This window comes from Globicephala melas, chromosome 12, assembly GCF_963455315.2.
Source record: "Globicephala melas chromosome 12, mGloMel1.2, whole genome shotgun sequence".
In the NCBI taxonomy this organism is placed as follows: Eukaryota; Metazoa; Chordata; class Mammalia; order Artiodactyla; family Delphinidae; genus Globicephala; species Globicephala melas.
Window position 1 is genome coordinate 71,338,070 of NC_083325.1, and position 27,098 is coordinate 71,365,167.

General features: G+C 36.3%; 1 protein-coding gene across 7 annotated transcripts in view; it reads right to left on the minus strand.

Annotated features, from left to right (window-relative positions):
- The window catches only part of NCOA1 (nuclear receptor coactivator 1), a 261,841-nt gene that overhangs the window by 117,428 nt on the left and 117,315 nt on the right, over positions 1-27,098 (minus strand). The window lies entirely within an intron of this gene.

Below are 27,098 nucleotides of genomic sequence, written 5' to 3' on the forward strand. Positions count from 1 at the left end.
AGTTACTATGATACTTAACTTTCAAAATTTTTATTGAAAAAGTGTACAAAAATTTTATATTCCTAATACCTAAAAATAAAATTCATTGAGCTCTGGTTCCAGTAAAGATGAACTATCTTGTATTGGACTAACTTGCCCACAGATAACGATGATTAACTCTGGACAAAATAAAAATTACTCAAAGACACTGAAAAGTGACTAAAAGCAGGCAGAAACATAGGGAATTTGATCACTGCAAGAAAGGAATCATACTGAATAAGATCTATACTTATAAGACTTTCCCTTAAGAGAACTCTTCCCAGTATACCCCTTAAGTACTACTGGGAGGCTAGACCTAAGGGAGAAAACCACTGTCTCACTGGCTTGAGGCATTAGAGAATGTAGTTCAGAGCTGACAGAATGCTAGATAATAGGAGGAGAAAATCATGGTAGGAAGGGCAGTACAGTAAGGGGGTGGGGGACCTTAATTCTGTATGCAGATTTTCCTCAAATCCTTGGTTGATCCAAATACCCCTATATAACCATACCACAAATGAGATTCCCTTTTGCTGTTTATAATCATACACTCCTCACTCCCTTTTTCTTAACTCCTAGCAACTACTTATCTGCCCTCTATTTTTATAATTTTGTCACTTTGAGAATATTACAAAGATTGAATCGAATAGTATGGAAACATTTTGTACCGGCTTTTTTCACTCAGTCTAATGCCCTTGAGATCCATCCAACATGTTGCATATACAAATAGTTTGTTGCTTTTTATTGCTCCATGGTTTGAAGGAAACCATAGTTTCTTTTTCACCATTCCCTGGTGAAGTACGTTTGGGTTGTTTTCAATTTGGGGTTATTATGAATAAAGCTGCTATAAATATTTGTGTACAGGTTTCTGTGTGAATATAAGTTTTCACGTCTCTAGGATAAACACCCAGAAATGGGGACTTCCCTGGTGGTCCAGTGGTAAAGAACCCCCCTTCTTATTCAGGGAACACGGATTTGATCCTTAGTCAGGGAACTAAGATCCCACATGCTGCGGGGCAACTACAAGTTGCACCGCAACTACTGAGCCTGCGCGCTCTGGAGCCCGAGTGCCACAACTAGAAAGCCTGTGTGCCACAACTAAGACCCGATGCAACCAAATAAATAAGTAAATAAACAGACACCCATAAATGCAACTGGATTGTACAGTAAGTGTATATTTACCAGCCAGTAATTTAGTTGTCTACTAGAACAAAAATCAATACTCTTCAGAAAAAGATAATCCACAATATTATCTACAATACCCAGTATACAATAAAAAATTACTAAACATGCAAAGAAGCTAGAAATTGTAACTCAAGATCAGGAAAAAAAAGGGGGGGGTCAATAGAAACCATAAGATGATTAGTTGAAATTAACTGATAATGATGTTAAAGCAGTTATTATGAGTATGATCAGGATGTTATAATAATAAGTGAACAGATGAGAAATACTTGTAGCAAATGGATACTATAAAATAGAAGTAAATGAAAATTCAAGAACTAGTTCAACATGGAAATTTTAAAATTCACTGGACAAGCTTAATAGAAGATTTGAGATGGCACAAAAACAAGTCGGTGAACTTGAAGTCAAAACAATACCCAATATGAAGACTGGACAACTGAAAAAAATTAAAATCAAAAGTTGACTTTTTGAAAAGATAAAAAAATTATTAATACTTGAGCAAGAATGATCAAGAAAAATGAAAGACAACACAAAGTACCAATGTCAGAAATGGACAGCTATCACTTCATGTCCTACAAATATAATGTTCTAAACCACATAATGCAAATCAATTCAGTAACTGCAATGAAGTGAAAAATTCCTTGAAAAATATAAATTATTAAAACCACAAAAATGAACACAATGTTATCTACTAAAGAAATTAATTTGTAATTAAAACAAAACAATACTCCAGGCCTAGATGGCTTCACTGGTGGGTTCTATGAAACATTTAAAGAAGTAATAATAATAATTGTGCACACTTTCCAGAAAATAAAAGGCAGATACACCCCAATTGTTTTACTAGGCCAGCAAAACCCTAATACCAAACTTGCCAAAGATATTACTAGAAAAGAAAATCAGTTTCATGAATGTAGACACAAAATAGCAAATTAAATCCAGCAATATATAAGGATGATATGCCATTAACAGAATAAAAAGCATATAAATATCTCAATAGGTACAGAAAAACATCTGACAAAATTCAGCACCCATTCATGATAAAATTCTCAGCAAGCTAAAAATTAAAGGTAACTCCTTCAATCTGATAAGGAGGATCCATGAAAAACCTACAGCTAGTATTCAGTACAACGGTGAAATATTGGGAGTTCTCCTAATATTGGGAACAAGGCAAGAATGTTCACTCTAACCACTTCTCTTCATTATTGTAATAGACGTACTGGAGGTCCTAATCAGTGCAATAAGTCAAGAAAAACAAATAGAAGGAAGCTTAGAAAGGAAGAACTAAAATTGTCTTTATTCAATTAAAAAATGTCGGTACATAAATCTAAGGAATCTGAAAAATGATTACTAGAATAAGTGATTTGACAAAGCTGTAAGACACAAGGTGAGTATACAAAAATCAATTGTGTTTCTATATAACCACAGTAAACAACTGGAAGTGCAAAACAATTTATAATAGCATCAAAAAACATAAAATACTTAGGAATTAATTTAACAAAATATAGGTAAGACCTATACACTTAAAATTATAAAACATTTCTGAAATTACAAAAGACTAAAAAAAAGAGTGACTGAATATTTTCATGGGTTCACTGAGACTCAATAGCATTAAGATGTAAATTCTCCCCCAAATTAATTCATATAATACTCAAAAATAAAATTAGTGGTTTACTTTTTACATATCTAGTGCATTTTACAATCAATGAATATAAATCTTTTTTATTTTATTTTATAATATATTTATAATGTGGGTTTTCTGATGCTTGTTTTAGGCTTTTCCTTTTTAAATAAAGACTACGTTTTCTCTACATCATGATTCCCCCCAATGCTGAATTCCGCATTAAAGTGGCATGTCTATCTAATGTTAGAAAATTGGATGATCCTATGACCTGGATCCAAAAGTGCTTACCTATTATAGTCCCTCTAAATTAAACAGAGTGCTTTTTGTATTTTCAAGATGTTCTTTCCCTTTTTCCTTGATTTAAACCCACAATTCAAAAACTCAAAAAAACTTGGACTAGTTCTTCATAATGACATAGTTTAAACTATTAAAGAAAGGAATTTATAGTTAGGTTAGCCCAACTTACATTATATTTAGTTGGGTTGTTCTCACTGTATAATATCTAGTTTATTTGCATTTGTAATCAACTTAAGTCCCCAAGACATTTCTTGGGTGATAAGATACCTCCTAATTAATACTTTGTGTTCTTTCATCTGTGAAGCACTGTATCTTTGAATTTGTTCCTAGGTAAATTTGCTTAAGAATTGGTAAGCAGTAACTGACTATGGCAAAGATGGCATTGTTCATTTAGTCAACCACAAACCCAGGTTCTGTCATTTTCTGACTTTCAAGGAAGAGCACTACTCAAAAATCATTTGTGTAGTTAAGGCTACAGGTATAATCTTTGTGAAATAATGCCACTCTCTTCTATAAAACCTAAGAGTTTTTACAGGTACTTTTTCAAAGTCAGGCAGTAACTGAAGCCAGATGGATCCTGCTAATGATTTAGGGGGTCCTGATGATTCAAGGCCAAACGGGAATACAGGAATGATGCTGAGGGGGAGGCTGAAAATAGTCACTCAGGGACTGCATGAAGACAGAAAAGCACAAGATAAATCCGTAGTCCAAAAAGATATGTAGACAATGAGAAGTGAAAAATATGGGGCTTCCCTGGTGGTGCAGTGGTTGAGAGTCTGCCTGCCAATACAGGGGACATGGGTTCGTGCCCCGGTCCGGGAAGATCCCACATGCTGCAGAGCGGCTGGGCCCGTGAGCCATGCCCGTGAGCCATGCCCGTGAGCCATGGCCGCTGAGCCTGCACGCCCGGAACCTCTGCTCCGCAGCGGGAGAGGCCACAACAGTGAGAGGCCCGTGTACCGCAAAAAAAAAAAAATTTTTTTAATTAAAAAAAAATATGGAAATCAAGAGACAGGTGATACACAGAGAACCAAAGAAGACAGGAGGAATACGAAGAAATAGGGAGAAAAAGAGAGCAGTGCTGATGATCTGATGTTTGGCATTATGAGATCAGTAAGCTCACTATTCTTAAAATATATCTCCCAGTATTTATTATGTATTATCTGTGCTATCCAGAGCTCAGTATTTTAAGTCTTTTCTCACACCCCCTCACCTCCAGGAACCCAAAGCAGGAGACCTGATATGGATGGTACAAACTCCTAGGAGATCCTCATGCCTGGAGGCTTCCCATTACTTGTTCCAATTCTCTCCTCATGGGTAAGGCCTTTCTGTCTTCATTATCTGCTTCCAGTTCTGGCACAAATGCTGGCTAATGCAGCACCTCAATTCCTTTAATTTAATTTATTAAATTATTCAGTTTATTAACCTCTTATATTCAATCTGATTTAAGAACCAGACGAGGAAGCAAGGTGAAAGAAGAGTACCTATAGCACTTAACACATAGAAAGAGTAATAAAGGAAATCTATCAAACATTCCTCCTTTGTTATTTTGGAGTTAGGCAGAGGTACAGGGTCAGAATTTTAAAATATATAGAGAAACAGAACAAAGGAGTATCTATGGATCTACTACCAATAAGTGTAACAGTAAACATTTTTGATATATTTATTTTCTTTTTAAAGAAATGAAGTATTACCAAAAATCAAAAGGCCCCACACTCACACAAAGCCCACTCTTTTCACTCTGACGCCTTTTGAAAGAGATAACCATCATCATGAATTTAGTATATATCCTCTGGTCAAAATTTTTTTATATCCATCCATAAACAATGTACACTGATGTTTTATGCTTTAAAATATACATGTTTAGGGGCTTCCCTGGTGGCGCAGTGGTTGGGAGTCCGCCTGCCGATGCAGGGGACACGGGTTCGTGCCCCGGTCCGGGAGGATCCCACGTGCCGCGGAGCGCCTGGGCCCGTGAGCCATGGCCGCTGAGCCCGTGCGTCCGGAGCCTGTGCTCCGCAACGGGAGAGGCCACGGCAGTGAGAGGCCCGCGTACCGCAAAAAAAAAAAAAAAAAAAAAAAAAATATACATGTTTAAACTGTACATATTCTGCATTTTGCTGATTTCATGCATTATATTGTTTTGGAGCTCTATCCCTGCTGAGGTGTGTGTGTGTTTCATTCATATGTACATGTGAATATACCACATCTCAGCCCAGTCATTCATGTATTTAAGTTGTCTAAATTTTCATTATTATAAATAATGCCTCAATGAGTGTTCTTGTACATGGCTTCTCTTTCGTATTTTCATATGCACATGTGCAAGAATTTCTAATGGTAATATCCAGAAGTGGAATTTCTGAGTTGTAGTATTTGCATATCTTCTGCTCTACTCACCATTTGTCAAATTGATTGCCCAAATGATTGTTTCACATTCCCACTAGCAGTGTGTAAGAGAACCATTTGCACCCATATTCTTTCCAACACTTGATATTGTCAGACTTTATTTTTTAACCAGTCTAACAGATGAAAATGGGATCTCATTTCAATTTGCATTTCCCTGAATATTATAGAGACTGAGCATCACAGCTGGCTATTTGGATATCCTATTATTTCAACTGGTGTTAGTCTCTTTTCATCCATTATACTGGGTACTCAATAGGTACTTTGTCTCAGTTCTGGGAAATTTTCTTGGATTATACTATTTATTCTTTTCTTTCCCTTCATTTATTCTGTTCTCTCTTTGGAACTCCTAATAATAGGAAGTTGACCGTCCTGGACCCTTCTTTTTATCTTCTTTTATAATCTGTTTATCATTTCTTTGCCTCTTTGCTTTACTTTCTAAAAAATTTTCCTCAACTCATTACCCAAACCTCTATTGAGTTTTTTTTTCTGCTATATATTCTTAATTTATAAGAATTCTTCATTCTCTGAATGTTCTTTCTAAAATACCCTATTTCTGCTTTACAGATGTAGCATCCCAACTTTCTGCAGCTGTTTTATACACACACATATGATATGTATGTATGTGTATATATGGTATATGCATATATGTACATCTATATACAGCTGGATGTGTACATATATGTATGTGTGCATATACATAAAATTTTCTCGGCTGCATAGTCTATTTTCTCCAAGTTGTTTGTATTTTCTATTTGTTTATTTTCATTCCTGCTAGTCACAGTAGATGCTTTCCTTAGATGCCTGATGGTATTTATTTAGTTGTTTGGATATAAAAAGTTTACTGAAAGCTCTAATCATGTACATGGGGCTACTGACTGTGACGTTCACTATACGGCAATCTGGCCAGGCCCTCTGTTAGGGCACAAATACTGATATGAGAAACCTGGTTCCCATTATCTACCACTTATTTACTTATTAGTTCAATACCTGTATACATATAAAGTAGTTTCAGAATTGTTAACCTGTACCCCTGTAAGAAACAATTTTACCAACTAGAGTACAGTTCCTTTTTGACTTTAGGTTTTTCTTCTTGGGATGGTCAGATTCTTCACAGAAGATTCTTCCTGTTTCCTGCCTGGAGGATAAAGGACTCAGTTTGGGAAGCCAGTAATGGAGATGAGAGCAAGAGTTCTCAGCATTCAAAATGCCAATGCTCATCTAATTCCCCTCCCCCTTCAGTGTGCCTGGTGTTCACTAGTCCTCTGTTTTAAGCTAGAGAATAAACTTCAAGTCTCCCATCTGTCAAGATGGGAGCAGTGCAGTAGTACAGTGGCAAAGAATAGACGAGACCCAGGCATCTGTTTCTTAGCTTTTAAATAATCCTCCTTATTTTAATCCCCTTCCCTTCTTCGCCTCCACTTCCAGAAGTACACAATACTACCACTGCCTGGGCCCTTTGAAGAGTCACCAGTACAAATTCAACTGGTCCTTAGCTTTCTCCACTTAAAACATAGTCTTCTTAGGTTTAATAAGATTGTTCACTATTCTAGCTGTTTTCCAGCCTCGAAAATTTTGCTGTATTTTCTCCCATTTCCCTACATCTCTTGATTTATGACTAAAAACAACAACAACCCTTGTTGACCTTATTTTGGTTGTTGTTTAACTAAACTATGGTTTGGGGTGGGAACAATATTAAATGTGTGCTCAACCTATTAATTTCTTTGGAATCAAATACTATGATACTATTTTTAATATTTTATTTATTTTTAATCTTCCTGTTATTTTGTAATCTTTTTAAGGTTTTGTTTCAAGTATGTTATTAACGCCTTAATCTTTTTGAGAATTTTAAAATCCACCATCCTGACATCCTCAAGAACCAATTAGCAATTGAAATTACTCAATAATATCAAGAATTATCTGCCAGAAACAGAATTAACGATAGGCAGCAAGTCCTATGCAACAGTTAATCAGGAAAGTTCAGAAAAAGAGTCAGCTTTAGACCAATGGAACACTTCTCCATACACCTATTGGTAGCTGATATCACGGACTGTGACTTTGGGAAAGCAGGAAAAAACAATCCATCTTCCATTATCTCATAAGGTAACAGTTGCTGAGTGTCAAAAGAAGCTGTGGTCTAATGCTCTCTTTTCTGTAAGGAAATAAAAGAAACTCTCAAACCTCTAAGGGCAGTAGATTTTCTCTCCCACATACATTAACTGTAAAGTGTGATGAAAGGAACTTGTTACTAATAACAGTTAAAATTACAACGTTTATAGATTAATTACTTTAATAAAATTAGCGCAGATTGAAGGTTATCTTTATTATAAAGTTACTTTAACTTTCCTTCTTTATGATATACTTTTTGATGAGGAGAGAAAGGGATAACGTTAGCCAAAACGCCCAGTGTGCTGGGATTAATAGCTTAGTTTAGCTCTGCTGTCAAGTCATCCTATAGTAGATTGTCATAAATAAACCATTAACATTAGTGGCAATTATAAATTATTTTGGTTAAATGGACTTAAGATTCTATAGTAACATCTGTTTTCTTATGAATTCTACCCCAAATAAACTTTAAGAAAGAAAAAGGCACTTAAAAAATTGTATGAAGAAATAAGTCTTTTTTCCTTGGGAGACTGAAAGATTTTTGAAAGAATGAAGAAAAAAATGATGCTACTTACTTTCCTATTAGTGATGACACAAGAGTCAGACTCTCCAAATCAAAGACAAAAATGATCTAAATAAAATTTGAAATCAAGCCATCCCTACTAGTGTTAAAAAAATTAAAAATATGTATTTATTTGACTTCTCTATAGTATGTAGTTGCTTTTTCTTATTAACACTATCTATGAAGAGGTCTAGAAGAAAATGAAGACTTTAAAGACAGAACTTTTTTTTAATAGAATGACAATATTTACTTAATTTTCCTTGTTAATCTTTAATTTTTAGAAGGCTGACTTCATTGTTCTTAGGATTACAAAATGCTTTTATGAAAACCTTGCAATCTCTCTCCAGAAAAATACTTATCTCTGCACACAATTTTTGGGGTGTCTTAAAAATCTGGGTAAATTCATGGGTGTTGTTTGAAGATAAAATTGTATTATGTTGGAAAGATATGAAAAATGTTGCTCTATGGTAAGAGCAAGAGTTCCAAAGGGACACTAGCTGGGAAACAGATCTTGGTAAGTGGCAAGAATTTTACCGTGAAGCAGCACTAAAGAGAACCATGACCCCAAGGAAATTCTTCATGCACATATGCAACAAGAGATGTGAAGAAAACTGTTCATGTTAGCAATGTGTCTAAGAGCAAAAAACAGGAACAACCTAGATGCCCATCATTAATAGCAGGGATTAGTAAACTCTAGTGTATTGATACAGTAAAACCTCACACTTGTGAAATAAATGAACTGAGCTTTAGCTATCCTCATCTGCCTAAAGCCAACCACATTCCCTTCTTACAACCCAGGTAGTAATGCATTATAGTTTAAAGTATGGACTGCAGAGCCCAACTCCATTACCAACTTTCTGACCTTAACCTCTCCATGCATCAGTTTCCTCAACTACAAAATGCAGGATAATACTTGTACCTACTCAAGAGTTGTTAGGAGACTAAACGTTTAATATACTTAAGTTATTTAGGACAGTGTGGCACATGGTAAACACTGTGAAGTGTTTGATTAATAAATAGACCATAGCCAACCAAGTTTAATATCTGTTCAACTCAGCAGCTCCCTTTCTAATAAATGATGGCAGCCATCATATTTTCCCTTAGTTTTTGCCAGACTAAGGTATCATGCATTTCTTTAATTATTCGTTTCAGTAATACATATTCAGGGAACTGTATGTACCTTCATATGGCTTTTGTTTTTAACTCTCATTCTGCTTCTACGGAGATACTAATACTTACATTCTAAGTTTTAAAGATTAAAAAAATCATTTTTTTAAAGTACAGTAAGAAGCCAATTCCTGAATACTTTGTTGTATCTTAATTTCTATTTCTTGCTCCCCTTTAAAAAAAAAAAGGCAGATTATAACCTTAAAACCAAAACTGTGTGTTTAACTGCCTGCATATCAACTACTGAATCTAAAATATTAATGACTCGTACGTCTACTTTTACATTTACATTAAAGAGATAAACACTGAAAAGCCTAGACTAGTGGATTTTAATACTAATAATTCTGGATATAGTATAAACACATCTATTTTGGAGACAAGCTATTCTCAAAAGAATGCTCCTATTATTTTTAATGCTCTACTCTAAGCTCCATTCCTGCAAGCATCTGCCTATTTATTAAGGAGTTACAAACTAAACTCCATTTTCCTTTTCCTTGACTCTTCCCTATCCCCCACACCAAAAAAAAAAAAAAAGGCACCTCACACCCACCCAACTGCTGCTACCAGAAACTCAGATGTCACCCTTGAAATCTTTTCCACTCTCACAACCTATAATATGTTAATCACCAAGCCCCATCTAGTCTATTTCAAAAATAAATCATCAATCCACAGACATACAAATCCACTACCCTATTCCTGCTTACACTCCTTCCATGAAGTTTTATCTCACATATAACAAAATCCAAAACTCATGACATAGCCACCTCTCCTCACAGCACACTGCACTTTAGCCACACTGATCCATCCTCAGTTCCTCTCTATTCCCCAATCTTTTTCCCCCAAGGCCTTCACTACTATTCTCTGCTGTGGATAATCCCTCCTACCTTCTTCACCTGCTCAGTTCCTATTCATTGTTCAAGCTTTAACTAAAATTCTACTGCTCTTAGCCCATAATCAAAATCAGCCCTCCATGACACTTTCATAGCACTTTCTACTTTTTCTTCTTAACATTTTTCACTGTTTTTATTTACATATTCGTTTGTGTGATTGTGTTTACCACCAGTCCCCCTCACTATACTGTAAGATGCCAGGTGTATATTTTTTAACGGGCACACAGTAGGTATACACAGTAGGTATACAAATATTAACCTTTTAAAAGGTTAATTTGTGGAATTAATGAACCTGTTCTAATTCAAGAATGGTAGTGCAGTTAAAAACTTAGAATGAGGATCATTAAACTGGTCAAAGGACATTACAAGTCTTTCTAAACAAATCCAAGAGGAGTATCAGAGGCTCGGGGAGAGGTATACTAGATTATTAATATAAGGGATTAGGCAAAGGTTTGGAGGTGAGAACACAGGGAGGAAAGAATGCTGAAAGTAGTAAAACTACTAGATTAGTCTCTACTAATCGGGGAACGCCTATTTCTGTGGCTGCATTCTGCAATATAATTTACCTCTCTGTTTTTGCCACAAGGCAAGAGAAAACACCAGCGTGTTGGAGAGAGTCCACACTCAAAGAGCTAAAAATGAAACTTAACACCTTAACTACAAGAGTTTAGTTCTTTCCTAAAGAGCAACTCTACTAAATTGGAAGGCAATTGTCGACGACTATCAAAACTAAGCTACTGTAGTGTTTTTTGGTTTTTTTTTTTTTTTGGTGCACCATGCGGCTTGCAGGATCTTTCCCCGTCCAGGGATCAAACCCAGCCCCTGGCAGTGAAAGCCCAGAATCCTAACCACTGGACCGCCAGGGAATTTCCAAAACTAAGCTATTTTAAATGTCTAAAACATTATAGCAAGGTGCTCAGATCAGATTTTAATTCCCAATACGTGATTTATATGTGTTAGAAAATAGCATTTTACTAAGGCCTAAAACAAAGCAAAGGTTTGATCATTTTTAGTAACAGTTAAAATTGGTACATATGTTACCAGATGAATGTTTGCATTACACAGTGTTCTATGTGCACTATCTACCCCTCCACACTGTCAATTGACAAAGATGGTTTTACTACCTCTTCGTACCTCTCAAGGGTAGCCAAGGATAGATACTCACTAAAGTTAATTGATAAAACTATTTCTATCTAGATTATTTCTCTTTCTTTTTTATGATCTTTCTAAATTACATATTATCTTTTAAAATAGAGACGTGACCAGGATATGTGCTTAGAGGTTTTAATAAATTCCATTTTTTGGAATACAAAGTTATAATCATGTAATGAGGTATGCAAATCTATGGTTACATTTAATTAGAACTTTCCATTAGTAACATGACATATCTTGGGGTGGGGGAGTGGATAATAACCAAAGGCCTAGCCTTATGACTTAAAAAAACTGGTAATAAACATTCGCAAGGTATTCTTAAAACCAAATAGTAAAACATTTCTTTTTATTTCTTTTACTCAGTACACATCATTTCTTTTGTAACAGACAAGAGTCATTCCATCCTCAAATATTTAAGAGCCCAATACGTGGTAAGCACTGTACCAGCTGCTGGGGTACAGCACTGAACAACAGCGATGAAGTTCCTACTCTTCAAAGCTCACATTCAAATGGGAGGAAAAGATCAGTAAATAAAACTGGATAACTTGAGGGAGAGAGTTACTAGGGGAGCTACTTTAGACTGAGTGAGTAAGGAGAGTCTATATGTGAGGGTAACATCCGAGCTGAGGCCACAAATAAGAAAAACTTAATCCCAAAATTATTTCAGAAATGAATGATTTCGTAGTATGTGTATAATAAAAACGGAGCAGAAAGAACCTCTTATCCTCTTTCTCTAATCTTGAGCTTCTCATTATTACCTATATGATGTCTATATTTGTATATCCAGGCAACACCCCAAATTAATGGGCCAAAAAGAAATTGCTCATCACTATCCCTCAAAGTCACTACTAAGTACACTGCTATCATTCGCAACCATACTAGTATTTTGCCAGTTACTTAGTTTCTTAGGACTGTTTAACCCACCTCTCCTTCTTGCATTTCTTATATTCAATCCATTAATGACATCATTATACTCCATACTGTTAGCAATCCAAGTCTGAGGCAATTTACCAGCATATCTAACCTCTACTCCTGGTCTGCCTACACAGCGCATCCTGCTAAACAATTCTCCACAGCTCCATGTTCACAATGTCACATCCCTAGTCACCACTCAACAGGGCTTTTCCACAGTTTCCATAAAGAATTTGCACTCTTGTTACCTAGCATTCAAGGTCTCCTATTATCTATCATAGCCTCTAATGACAGAGCTTGAAGATAAAAGAGGCAAAAAAATGACTGAATTAAATGGAGAAAAACAAACACACATTAGAGTTGGAGAGTTTAACACCCCCCTCTCATCAACTGATAGAAGCAGACCCCTCTGAAAAAAAAAATCAATAAAGACTTAAAAATTTGAACAGTACTATCAACCACCTGGACCTAACTGACATTTTTACAACACTATGCCCCAAAACTGCAGAATACATATTCTTTTCAAGTGCATGTTTAAGCCATGAAGTCTATGGTATTCTGTTATGGCAGCCCAAGCAGGGCCCCAAGAGTCCACAGACCATATTTTGTGAATTTTTGCTCTGGACGTATACTTCTTATCTCTTTCTTTGCTCTTAAGGAAGGCAGCAAAGATCCTTTCAAAGAAAAAGATCCAGAGCCTAGAAAAGGAAAATAAGATGATATCTAGGAACACTGAGGAACAGAAATTCCCCGATAAAAATGGAAAAAGTAAGAAAGTTTAACTGATAATCCATATAAGCTGGGCTCTCCCACCAACCTACACCTACATCTCCCAAATTCTATGTTACTTAGACTCCACTATGAAGTTTAAGCTACACCCTTACTATATCACTGTTCTGAATTGTCATCTCTAACTCCTTTTAACCCTCCCTACCCTTATCTCTTGTCTGACCTTCTAGAATATGGCTAGGGATATTTACAGTGAACCTTCTGCCAGTTCTAAGAGCAATATTCTCTTTGAGTTTTCAGGTGCATTCCAAGAAACTATACTGCCTGCCATCAACTTCTCAATATCCTTCCAATGTCTGGCAAATGCAGACATACCTACAGCTCAGTGTTTTAGCCTTCTTTTCTTAGGTGCCCATGTAAACATGCACAAACATATATACACACATTCATGCACACACTAACACTCGCATGCACGTATACATTTCACTCTTTCCTTGGAGAAGTACCAATGCTCCTCTACATTAAATTTAGTCTAAAAATATATTGAGTATCTTATATATGACATCTAAATAAATTCAATCTACTAGGAAAGACATGAACATAAAGCTAGTTATAAATTTAAGCTGGAAGCTATAAAGAAAAAGTGATAATTTTTTTAAGTGATAATTTTTAACCATGAAACTGTGAAAAATTCCTAACAGTGAAAACAATCTCATAATCCCACAAATGACCAAGTTAACATCCCGCCAAAGAAGGGCAAAGAACAAAAATAAACAATGCATATAAGATGATCTTCAACTGGACAATAAAAATGAAAAGAATATCCAACCTAATTAATTGTTTGAATTAAAATTAAGGCAAAGTAATTTCTCATCTATCAGATAGGTAAAAGATTAAAAAGACTGACAAAATACAGCACTGCTGAGGGTCTAAGGAAATACGCAATATCCCACACCATTGTCAGGAATGTAAATTGGTTCCAGCTTTCTAGAGTTGCCAAAATAATCAAATTGCACATAGAAAGCAATCAATCTTCTAAGAACTTGTCCTCATCATATAATCAAAAGTGCATTAAGTGCAGGACAACAGTTCTCAGCTGGGACCTACAGTATCTTCCAGGGAACATTTAGCAATGTTTGGAGATATTTTTGGTTGTCACAATTTGGGGTGGGAAGTGCTACTAGAATCTAGTGGGTAGAGGCCAGAGATGCTGCTGAACCTTCTAAAATGCACAGGACAGCGCCCACAACAAAAATTATCTGACCAGGGCTTCCCTGGTGGCGCAGTGGTTGAGAGTCCGCCTACCGATGCAGGGGACACGGCCTCGTGCCCTGGTCCGGGAGGATCCCACATGCCGCAGAGCAACTAAGCCCGTGAGCCATGGCCGCTGAGCCTGCGCGTTGCAACGGGAGAGGCCACAACAGTGAGAGGCCCGCGTACCGCAAAAAAAAAAATTATCTGACCCAAAATGACAATAGTGCTAAGACTGAAAAACCCTGGCATAGAAGCATCAAGAACTTTAACATTGCATTTACCTTTGCTCCGTCCTCCCCAGAAGGGAAGAAAATTAATTGTTATTTATGTCAAATTCTAGTATAATGACTGTCTATGTACCTGGCAGGTGGGGGACAATGTGCACTAAAAGGTCGAACTGCTCTATGGTTCTCCCTCTTCCACATTCGACATCCATTTTGCCAGACTGATTCAGCCTGACTTCCTTGGAGTGGCTGAGCATTTGCCTCTCACGCAGTTAATGAGTCAGAACACATGGGGAATAGAGTTGTCACTAGTACTACCATGCACCTATCGTGCCATGAACAGAACTTGAGCCAGCTAACAGAGTAAGGTCATACATTAGGTTTGGGGAAATGAGATAAACGTATGTACTAATTCCTAACACAGCCTCCTAGGACACAGGAATATAGAAACCAGTAACAAACTGGACCTATGGAGAATGCAAATTCATGAGCTCTGCTTAGAAAGCTGCCGGAACACACACACATACACACACAAAATGAAATTTGAATCTACAGACAGTACCTGTGTTCAGTTAAACACTGAGGTGCTGTGGTTAAAGTGTTCAAAGGGAAAAGAAAAAAACAGATCTTTTTCTCTTTGTTCTTAAATTTAATTTATTTTTTGGCTCCGTTGGGTCTTCATTGCTGCACGCGGGTTTTCTCTAGTTGCGGCGAGCGGGGACTGCTCTTCGTGGCGGTGTGCGGGCTTCTCATTGCAGTGGCTTCTCTTGTTGCGGAGCATGGGCCCTGGAGCGTGCAGGTTTCAGAAGTTGCGGCACGTGGGCTCAGTAGTTGCAATGCAAGGGCTCTAGGGCGTGTGGGCTTCAGTAGTTGTGGTTCGCGGCTCTAGAGCTCAGGCTCAGTAGTTGTGGTGCACAGGCTTAGTTGCTCCACGGCATGTGGGATCTTCCCGGACCAGGGCTCGAACCCATGTCCCCTGCATTGGCAGGCGGATTCTTAACCACTGCGCCACCAGGGAAGTCCCCAAAGAGATCTTAAATCCACCAGATGTATATTAAGGGGACAAAGGAAACCTTAGGGAAGATGAGGACTGAAGTACCATTACCGCAATTTTCTAAATATTTGAAGAAGACAGGAGTGTTTCAAGCATCAAAGTCCAGGAAAGCGGTCAGGTGGATAAGTAAATTCTCTCTGCCTCCAAGATTATGGGAATCACAGTAACAGCTCTTTCCACATCATGATAAAAGTGGAGTGGGTGAAAGAGATAGAGGCTGTGATACTGCAAAGAAGGGGTAAGAAAAAATTCTAGTTTCGTTATTAACTAGATCAAAGATAGTATCAGGTACTATCATAGAATCCACAGTAGTAGTATGATAGAATCCATAGCAGTACTGCTTTTCAAATATCTTGTTATCATCTCTTACCATTAACCCAGAGAGGTATTTTCCCTAATTAGCCTGAATTTCATCACATACATGTAACTCATATTGATGCCTGGAAAGGTCTTGCATATACTAAATTTTATAAATCAAACTTCATTCTTTATATGTAAAACTGAAATATTTCATTCAATGGAATCCTAGTATGAATCATTCTTTCTTTATTTTTTTTTTTGCAGTACGTGGCCTCTCACTGTTGTGGCCTCTCCCGTTGCGGAGCACAGGCTCCGGACACGCAGGCTCAGCGACCATGGCTCACGGGCCCAGCCGCTCCGTGGCATGTGGGATCCTCCTGGACCGGGACACGAACCTGTGTCCCCTGCATCAGCAGGCAGACTCTCAACCACTGCGCCACCAGGGAAGCCCTGAATCATTCTTTTAAAAATTAATCCCATCTTAACATATTTTTGTATAAAATCAAATTTTTATACATGAGACAAATGAATATATATAATACTTTAAAACACACAAAAATATGAATTAAATTTGTCCATATTATTTTTCTTATTCTCAGATAGACTCACAATATTGAATAGTTAATAATAACTTGATCACAACATTTGCTGCACATGCTAAACAAACCAAATAACAAAGTTTGGCAACAGTCATGAAAATGGAAATCCCAATTTAATGCCAGTTTATTATTGCAAGATGAACTGCATCTCCTCAAAGATATGCTTTTCTGAGTCTTGGTTTAGGCTAACTTTGATCTTGCTGGGAAGGAATTTAAAGAATTTTATAGAAGGATAAGAATTTTACCTGGAAAAACTTTCACTCATCACTAAAAAAATAATGTTGGTATTCTATTTTTATGTTTTTTACTTGTTTTCTAGTTTGCAAGAACTCTTGAAGTACGCTCCAAGGACAGAGAATGGCAGTCTATGGAAGAACCATTTGTCCTCCCTCAACAATTACGTTATGAAAATATACAGGCTGTTAAAGTGAATGACAGAGTATTCTATCTCTTATTGAAAAACAACATATTTCTTCACGTCAACTAACCAGTTAGCAAATTGGTTAACATAAGGTCATAATGAAGCCAAGGATTATGGGTCTGGATCCCTATGCTCTATTAACTTTTCTGTTCTGATTTCAAAGGCTATAAGCCTATCTTTGGTAAACTGCCTTGCAAATGAGAGAAGCTGGATGGTCCGTTAATGGCAGACAAGAGAATATGAATACATGAAGGAAAGTCATCACTACTACTACTGGAAAAATTTAAAGTAAATATCCCACTGATTTTGAATCTAGGGTCATATTAGGTTGTGGAAAAGGTCAAAGAACCTTCAACAGTTTGGAAAATTATTCTATTTCAGTCTCATGTAAAGTTTCAAGAAAGTTCACCATGTAATTTTAAGTCTGAAACAAACCCAAGTGAATACTTTCCAAGAATAAATTAAGGACTATATTCATAAATGAATTACTACTTATGATGCAATTATCTCATTTTAATGATGCTTAAATTAATTAAACAATTTAACAGAGGAAAAGAATCTATGAAAACTCCTGTTAATTGTTGACCATAGTAGAAGAGTTTTAAAAAAATTTTTTTTGTTTAAATTCCTCTCATGTTTAGATCTAACAAAAGCAATAACATTAACATAAGGAGTAAGTAACATCAAATTCCTAATCATAATTGAAAAGACAGTACAAAATGTCTACTCTTTCCTATTTAACCATCTGGAACATGTTAGAGACTCCCTGAAAGCAAGAAAAATCTGCAAGTATAATTACACTCAGGGACTATTAGCATGACATGCTTCAATAAATACTCCTAATAGGATCGGCTAATATAATAATTGGCACTAAAACTGGTGGATTTTCATTATTTGGCTATTTGTTCTTACTGACTAAATACTCAAGGAAACCAATACACTGTCCTTTGAATAGAAAACAAACAAACAAAAACCCCACCCAGCAAGGGCAAAATATGACAGGTTGCAGAGGTAGAACAGAAGGGACAAGCAAAGAGCAAAGATTTGCAAACACCTGAGTTCAATTCATATTTTCCCTCCCACTTTCTCCCTTCCTCCAACCCCAATCTGGCATGACTATCTGCTCTCTGGTCAAAGGTGACTTGGTTAGGGTTAAGAGAAAACGTTATATTACATCCTGAGTTGGCTAAATACAGAGTCAGCTGTAACAAGGGAAAACATTCAAAATTTACTCTACTCCTGATGGTTTTGGAGATTTAACATTTAGCTACCTAAACTGGAAAGGTTAAGCAACGGAAGAACCTGACCAGTTAAGATTTTTAGGAAGATAGCTCTGGCAGCTGAGCAATGGAATCAAGGGGGTTGCTATGATAGTCTAATTCTGATACAATGAGCAGTTGAACTCATGCAGCAACAGCTGGGTTGAATGAGACACTGGACTAAATCAACAAGAGTTGGAGGTGAAAAATAGAGTCCAAATTGTCTCCATGTGTGAATTATGAAAGTAATTCATGTTTACTGTACAAGTCTAGAAAATACAAGTAGATGAAAAGAATAAAATAAAAATCACCAAAAACTGTTCCATCTAGAATTAATTCAAACCTTTGTATACATATTCTTCTACAAATATAGACACACAGTTCTTTTTATAGTTTTAATGATTATGGTATCAGTGTACATATGAAGAGCATCTTTTTCCACTAAATTTATATATATAACTTCTCATGCTATTAAATATTTTTCTACATTGCCTGTAAAATATTCCTCTGTGTGTATGTGTGTGTGTGTGTGTCAGTTTTTAAGCAGGGCAGTGGTGCAGGACTTTAGATTAGTGCCAATTTTTTTGCTATTAAAAACAATGCTATGATGAGGCATCTTTCTGGCTAAAACTTTATTTACATTCAGGATTACATTCTCTAAAGAAGTTCTACAAACACCAAGTGACCTATCATGGGAGTTTGGATGTATATTAAAGCCACTCAGCCAAGACTGAGTTTACAGGAGATGAGATGTCTGAGGGAGAAGCTAATGAATTCAGTTATTCAGTTAATGTACACATTAATTATGAATATGACATCCAAGCAGATCTTATCCAGCTGACCTCCAAAGTAGTGGGATATAAAGGTTTTTCGAATCATGGACATGTTGATGATAATGTAATAGATGAGATGATCAAGGAAAAGTGTGAAGAGAGGAGAACGGATTACTATGGAAACACTCCCATATTTAAGGAGGGGGGCAGTTAAAGCTGGAAGATCAAGTAACAACAACAAAAAAAGAGAGAGACAGAGAGAGAAAAAAATGAATAAAGGTAAGAGGAAAACCAGAAGTTGAGAGTAGAGAGACCATAATGTCCAGTTTCGAGAATTATTTTGAACCTGACAAAACAATCACAATCCCTTTAAAACACAACAAACTCTTAGAAAAGTACCCAAAGGTAGTTAAGAGTCCTTGCTAAAATAAACCCAGTGAGGCACAAATACTTCCCCACAAAGACACCAAGAATTCAACATATCCCAACACCACCACAATCACTGAACCTACATGATTTTTATGCTCAAGGTATCTACCACCCTCCCCCAACTTCATGCCATAAAGGTCCAAACAGTGCAGATTTCTACATAGGTTTCTGGGACAGAATTATAAAGGATTTTTGTTTGTTTGTTTTTTGGTAGGGTTTTTTTCGGGGGGTGGCGGTAGCAGGGAGGGGGGCGCCTAAAACTGTTTTTCTCTCTTCAAGTTTTTGGCCAGTCCTAGTATCTAAGATTTATTATCACAGCAAACATGTTCATAGTTTCAACCTCATTTTATAAACTTTCCTAAGTATCTTTTTCAGAATTTACTTTCACAAACATGATTTCATTTTTTACCTTTTTCTTTCTACCCTCTGCTTACCCCTCAGGGACTAACAGCTTTAACCCCAACAACTGGTTTCCAATGTTTCCAAATACCCACATCAATTGCTCCACTTGACCCAGCTCAAGTCAGGGACGGCTCTTGCAAAAACCACAGTCCTCATATGGATGTACAAGATGAGCTGTAGGAGATCAAAGTCTATTCTTACATCAAGTCACATTCTTCAGGCTGCCAGAATGTGCTTGCCTTGGAGGTGTTTTTAAAGACCAAGCTCATTCATTATTCCTTTAATTTTTGATATCATTTTATCCATTACAATAGCCTATTTCAACACCCTCTTCTTTCTTCTAGACCCATATTCCTTCCCTTCCAAGGAATTCTTTATTCATTCTCATTTTCTTACCCCAGTTTTGCCATAGGAGTGATCTTTCCCTTCCATATTTTTAGTAGGTTGTTTTATTGGGAAGGGGCACTAGAAAAAGATGGAAAGAAATCTTATCTCCTATATATACAATTTTGTTGATCAATATCAAACCACCAGAGCAGTGTACTACACCAAATTAAAATTGAACTGTCAATGAGCCATTCAAACAAATAATTTTTCATCACATGTGAGTAAGGATGATGAGAGAAAGGGAAATGTATAAACAGCACATAGTGGTAGCAGTATTCACCCCAACTCACAAATCATCATTTCCATCCTCTGAAGTTCACTGTTTCTTTGTGCCTTTCCCTCTCTCATCCCCGTAAGTATAACCTAATGTGACAATAATGTTGAATAACAAGTATGTAGGCCATGTGAATACAAGACCTCAGAAAGTGCTATTTGATAGAAATTTCATTATTATATATAAATAGAGCCCTTCTTATTTTACTTTTTAAAAACTGTTTTAGTAACACCTAAACCTAAAAGTAGGCTCTTAATATTTCAACACTGACCTGACAAAAGCATACTTTCCTGGTATCCCTGAAATCTTCACTAATGTTGAGGACACCTATTTCATTAATGAATGGGACACCTTTGTAGCAATGACAAATTTCTACCAGCCGTCTCTTTGCCCTCTATCTAGACTTACTAGTCTAATCCTTCACATCATTATCCGCCTCCCTTTGGGAAGCCATTCTTCATCCGCTATGGTTTGACTGAGTAACCCACCTATATGCTCCCACAGAACCCTATGCTTCCCCCATAACAGCATCTAGCAAAGTATTTGCCTGTGTATCTGTCTGGATCCGCCCCCACCCCAAGTGGACTATAAGCTCCTTGAGAGCAGGAAGGCTATGTCTTACTCACGGCTTCCAGAGCCTAGGGCAGTGCTTGGCATCAAGTATACTCTCAATACAGACAGTCAGCATTGCCCTCACCAGCACCATCAACTGCTCCCAGACTAAAGCTTACTACAATATTCTGTATGGGAGTCAACATAATTTTCTTAGGGGATACCTTGAATCTGATACTGACCATACACTGTATGTCAAGCAATATGTTACTTAATTTTATTTCTTCAAAATCTCTATGAAGTAAAAATAATTATTCTCCTTTACCAATGAGAAAATAAGAGCTCAGAAAAGATAAATTACTTTCTTATAGCTACACAGCAAGCAGATGAGGAAAGACCCATGCCTGTCTATCTCACTACCAGTTGAAGCTATTTCTACTATACTATCCTCCTTCCCCAGTACCTATGCTGAATCAACATGAATATGTAATGATTCAAATATATTTTTCCTGCTATATTCTGTAATGTTAGATGCCCTCTGGGAATCAATAAAATGTTTGTGAAGTAGCTGGAAGACTATAAAGATGATGGGTTAAGCTTACATGCTCTGGAATTAGACTGACTATCTGAATTCAAATATCAATTGTGCTACATTCTCTGTGCTTCAATTTACTCATTTATAATATGAGGATAGTAGTAGTAGCTATAGTGTTGCTGTGAGGAATAAATGACAACATGTGTGAAAGATTTAGAATGGAGCCTAGCACATAATAATAATACTTATAGGGCTTCCCTGGTGACACAGTGGTTAAGAATCCTCCTGCCAATGCAGGGGACACGGGCTCGAGCCCTGGTCCGGGAAGATCCCACATGCTACAGAGCAACTAAGCCCATGCGCCACGACTACTGAGCCTGCACTCTAGAGCCCCTGAGCCACAACTACTGAGCCTGCGTGCCACAGCTGCTGAAGCCCGTGAGCCTAGAGTCTGTGCTCCGCAACAAGAGAAGCCACAATGAGAAGCCTGCGCACCTCAACGAAGAGTAGCCCCCGCTAGCCACAACTAGAGAAAGCCTGCGCACAACACCGAAGACCCAACGCAGCCAAAAAACAAACAAATTAATTAATTAATTAATAATAATACTTATAGCTAGGATTATTGCATTCTACTATGTATGTTACCTTATCTTCAATAAACATTAGCTATCAATATTTAATTATTTAAGTTTACACAACTAAATTGTCAACTTTTTCTATGTCAGTGATTCTCAAACCTTGCAGTGCATCAGAATCATCTAAGAAGCTTTTAAAAATACCCACAGGCCCTGTATCCTGGAGTTTCTGGTCTGTGGGTCTGGGTTGGGCTCTAGAAACCATGCTTTTGAAAATTCTCTAAGAGGATTTCCTTTCCCTGAAATAAACTAAAAACTACAGATCTTAAAACATTTTTGGTACATAGCATTTAAAATTATTCAATAAAATATAAAAATTATCCTTTTCAATGTTGGATATACCATAAAGAATGCAATAGGAAATCACTAATGTCGAGAATAAAAACAAATCAAGAGAACAAACAGAAAAGCAAGCAGTGAAGCTGCCAGATACTCCAGGGGGCATATGTGGATCCTGGTAACCTAGGAATGCATGGAACCAAGGAAAAAGGCTCAGGCCTCCTGAAGTTAGATCAGAGACCAACAGACAAAGTCAGGGCCCAAGATAAATAATAACCCAGGAAAAGAATGAATTCAAACACCTTAAAAACACCTTAAAGGCAAACATCAAGGAAAATTTACCTCAACTTTAGCAAATACATGAGAATTTGATGCCTGAATTCATCTATACTATGTGGACATTCTTTAAAACCAAGAGTGCGAATTTTAAGTTAAAATCCAGGTTCACAGACCCCCATCTCCAAGCACACAGTAGAAGGAAATAAAAATCCTCTCTAGAGGAATGTACCCTGAACTCAACCTGAAAAGAATTTCCATAATTACACAGGGTTCCAATACAAAATGAGTTCATAATTCAGAAACAAAATCACAAAACACACAAGTAAACAAGGCACTATAAAAAAAGTCAGCAAAAATAAACAACAAAATTGGTTGCAGAAATATCCTGCAAAATTTCAGGTATTAGAAATATCAAATATAGAACATTAAATATGCTTAATACATAAGCGAAAGAAAAGAGTGAATTGTAAACATCAGTAAGATTCAAGAGAATATAAAAAATGAACAGGTAAATCTGAAAGAGAGACAAATAGAACTGCTAGAACTGAAAAACATTATAAGTAAAATCACAATGTTAAACAACAACTAAAACATACTGAATGGAGTCAGTAAACTGTAAGACAGAAATGACAAAATCATCTACAAAGTCACGGAGAAATGAAAAACACAAAAGAGAGGTTAAGAGACATGGAAGAAAGAATGGAACGATCACTATCAGACTACATTCTCTGATCACAATGCAAAGAAATAAAAGTCAAAAAGAAACATAAAGCTGCCATACCCTTGAAAATTTAAAATTATGTCTTAAATAACTCACAACTCAAGAAATAACAAAAAATTTTAAACTAAGAATGCAACAATAAAGAAATACTACATTTCAAAACTATAAAATGTTGTGAAAGCTATACTCAGAGAATGTATTCTCATAAATGCTTTTATTAGGAAAGAAGAATGACTGAAAATTAATGAGCTAAATGTCTAACTAAAAAAATAACCACCCCATCTAAAGAAAAAAGGTGAAAAGGAAGAAATATTAAAGCATAAATTAATGAAATGGAAAAAAACACAATAAAGAGAATGATAAAACCATAAGTTAGTTCTTTAAAATGAGTAATAAAATTCTCCTCTTGAGATCAAGAAAGAAAAAGATACATGTTAATTATTAAAAATGAAAAGGAGGGACTTCCCTGGCGGTCCAGTGGTTAGGACTCCGCGCTTCCACTTCTACTCACATTCTACAGACTGGAAATCATTTAAGTGTACATTCCTAATGCAGGGGAGGTGGAAAATACAACCTAACTCTGCCCAGGAAGAAGAGGAAATTTTTAGTGTACATCTAGCCACCCTGTGTCACAAGCCAAACTGAAAAATAATTTAGCATTTAAACTGAATGTGCAGGCTTCCCTGGTGGCGCAGTGGTTGGGAGTCTGCCTGCTGATGCAGGGGACACAAGTTCGTGCCCCGGTCCGGGAGGATCCCACATGCCGCGAAGCGGCTGGTCCCCGTGAGCCATGGCCGCTGAGCCTGCGCGTCCGGAGCCTGCACTCCGCAACGGGAGAGGCCACAACAGTGAGAGGCCCGCGTACTGCAAAAAAAACACAAAAAAACCCCAAAAAAACCCTGAATGTGCATATACTCTGTGACCCAGCAATTCTACTCCTAGGTAGGGATGCTTCTGTGCATGTACACCACAAGACATCTGTAAGAATACTCATTGAAGTACTGTTCATAATAGAAAAAACAAACGTGTCAATTAATGATAAAATAATTCATCACATATTCATATCTAGCCATGAAAATAAATGTCTTACAGAGCAATGTAAATGAATCTTAACTTAAACGTAGATCTTAAGAAGAATACATACAATATACCATTTTTTATAAAGTTCAAAAATAAATTAATAGGCTATATTACTTAGGCATAGATATATATGTAAAACTTATATTTTTAAATTAAAAAAATAACACTCACAAAATTCAGTATAGTGTTTACATTTAGAAGGAGACAGAAAGAGGGATGTGTTGAGATAGGTTTACACTGGGAGTTTCCATTGTATTGGTAAAATTCCATTTCTTAGGCTGGTATACATACTACTGCTTGGTTCATATTAACATACTAAACAATATTTTTATATCTACTTTCTAATGGAGGGCAATAAATTTTTATTAAATGGACTAAGGAGATTACAGAACAGTATTTTATGGAGAATAACCTAAATATTTTCAAATAACCCTTCTTATTTCCTTATTAACCAAAATACATTGTCTTGCTTACCTAGAGAACTACTATTCAAGAAACTACTAGTTATCACATAAATGTAGTAAAGAATTTAGAGTTTATTTAAAAATCGTAAAAAAAAAAAATTGTACCAGTTAACCATCAAATTACTTGTTCCTATTCTTCCCCAATCATATGGCCATTCAGTAAATTGTAATTAATATAACAACTGACAGCTCCATTGAAGTCTCAATGCTCTTCCTGAATTTTAATTATAGTGGGTATTTTTTGAAACTACAGAAGTAGTAACAATGAACAATTAAGGGGGGAAGACATAATAACTCTAAGCAAGATTAAAGTACATGCAAAGGAAGGAATACTTGTATTCTGACCTCTTGGGTAAAGATGGGAGGAGGGAGGAGTTGTTTTCCACAGAATGATCTCCAGAGGAATTCCAATTAATAAAATGGTCAGGGAAAGAAGTGGTATTAGGATGTTCAGGAGCTGTTAAATCCTTTTCTCCCAGTATTGTTTAAAGTGCACCTTCATTGACTGATTATAAATAAACAGTATTATTTTTAAAAATATAGAAGCTAGAATTATGGAAAGTTTTCCATGTATATTGCATGATATTTTAAATATTCCATCTCCGGTAACCTTGTGACAAACCTTAACAATACCAGATATCATTTTTGTATTGCAAGATGATAACTTGTACTGAAACCCTGAAAACATTGACAACTTGTTAAGAAAATTATCTGACTTGATGAAAACTGAGGTACCCAATATTAACTGAGGTACAGAAAATACAGTTTTATTTCAGTAATTCAAATTCTATGCATATCATAAAAACTGCTATAAATGCAATCCAAAGAAGAAATTTACCATGCCAGTGATAACAGTAAGAGGCAATAAGGTTTGGAGAAGAGAAATTAGAATGGGGCTTGAGAAGCAGGCACAGGAAGAAATACCACCATTCAAAGAAGCTCCTATCTGGAAAGAAAGCAAGAGAAGGTAGGCTCAAGCGCAATGACAACAGTAGGAATACTTGGCTCTGGACCAAGAAACATCCCAATTAATGCCACTCTTAGGACTATGGACAAAGCAAAGTAATGAAAACAAGGGCACACATCACACATCATCACACATCACAGTGTGATGACAAAATAAACAATGACCGAAGGGAAATAACAGATAATCTCAATGCTACCCTCAAGAAGTGACCAATATTTTCATGGATTTTTGAGACATAAACTAAAGAGAATGGCGAGTGAAAGAAAAAAAGGTAAATTATACAACTGACTGATGTTACAGTCGCAGGTCATATAAAAATGATTATATATAATAAGCAGATTAAAGGGTTGTGTATAAGTTATAAGATATCCAAATTAACAAAGTTTTATTTTAAAACACATAGTACATTTTAGCCATAGCTAAGCATCCAACATGTGGGGCCTTCTGCTTGCCCCCATTAGCCCCATTATGTAAAACATTTCAAATCCTATCTATAGGAGCTTAAATCTGATATCTGCCACAAATCCTTCCCAGAAAATAGGAATACCCTTAAATACCCTCTCACTTTGAACTTCTACAGTTTTCATTGTCTTTGTCACAGTAGATACTAAGAGATGATTTACCAGTAATTTCACGTCTGATATCTTCAAATATTAAATTTCACACTATAAAGTTTATAATAAAAGTATGCTGGTTTCACCAAGTAGAATAAAATTCCTTAATAAGAAGGTACTATACTTTATGCCTCAGAGTAGAATATTAGAATATTATAGTACAGTGATGTAGTAACTTTTACCGTATTGAACATCCCTTGAGTCATATGTGTGTAACATTCACCATATTCTACCTGCCCATTTTCTATATTTCCACATCACTGTCAAAATTAACAACATCATTCTTATGGCACCAGACTTCCAATTTAGACAAAATTAGTATATCTCTCTCATATTTGTCTCCAACATTAAATCACAAAGTTCTGTCAATTCCTTGATCAATCTCTAAGAGATCTGGATTCTCTTTCTATTTATAAATCTTTGTCCAGGTTCTGACATCCCGTGCTTCGGCTTAGAAACCACTCTAGTCCATTAATACATGCAGAACAGTATCTTTAAGAAATGTTTTATTTAATTACTTCCCTCCTAATTAACTCTCAGAAGTTTTTTTTTTTAATTGC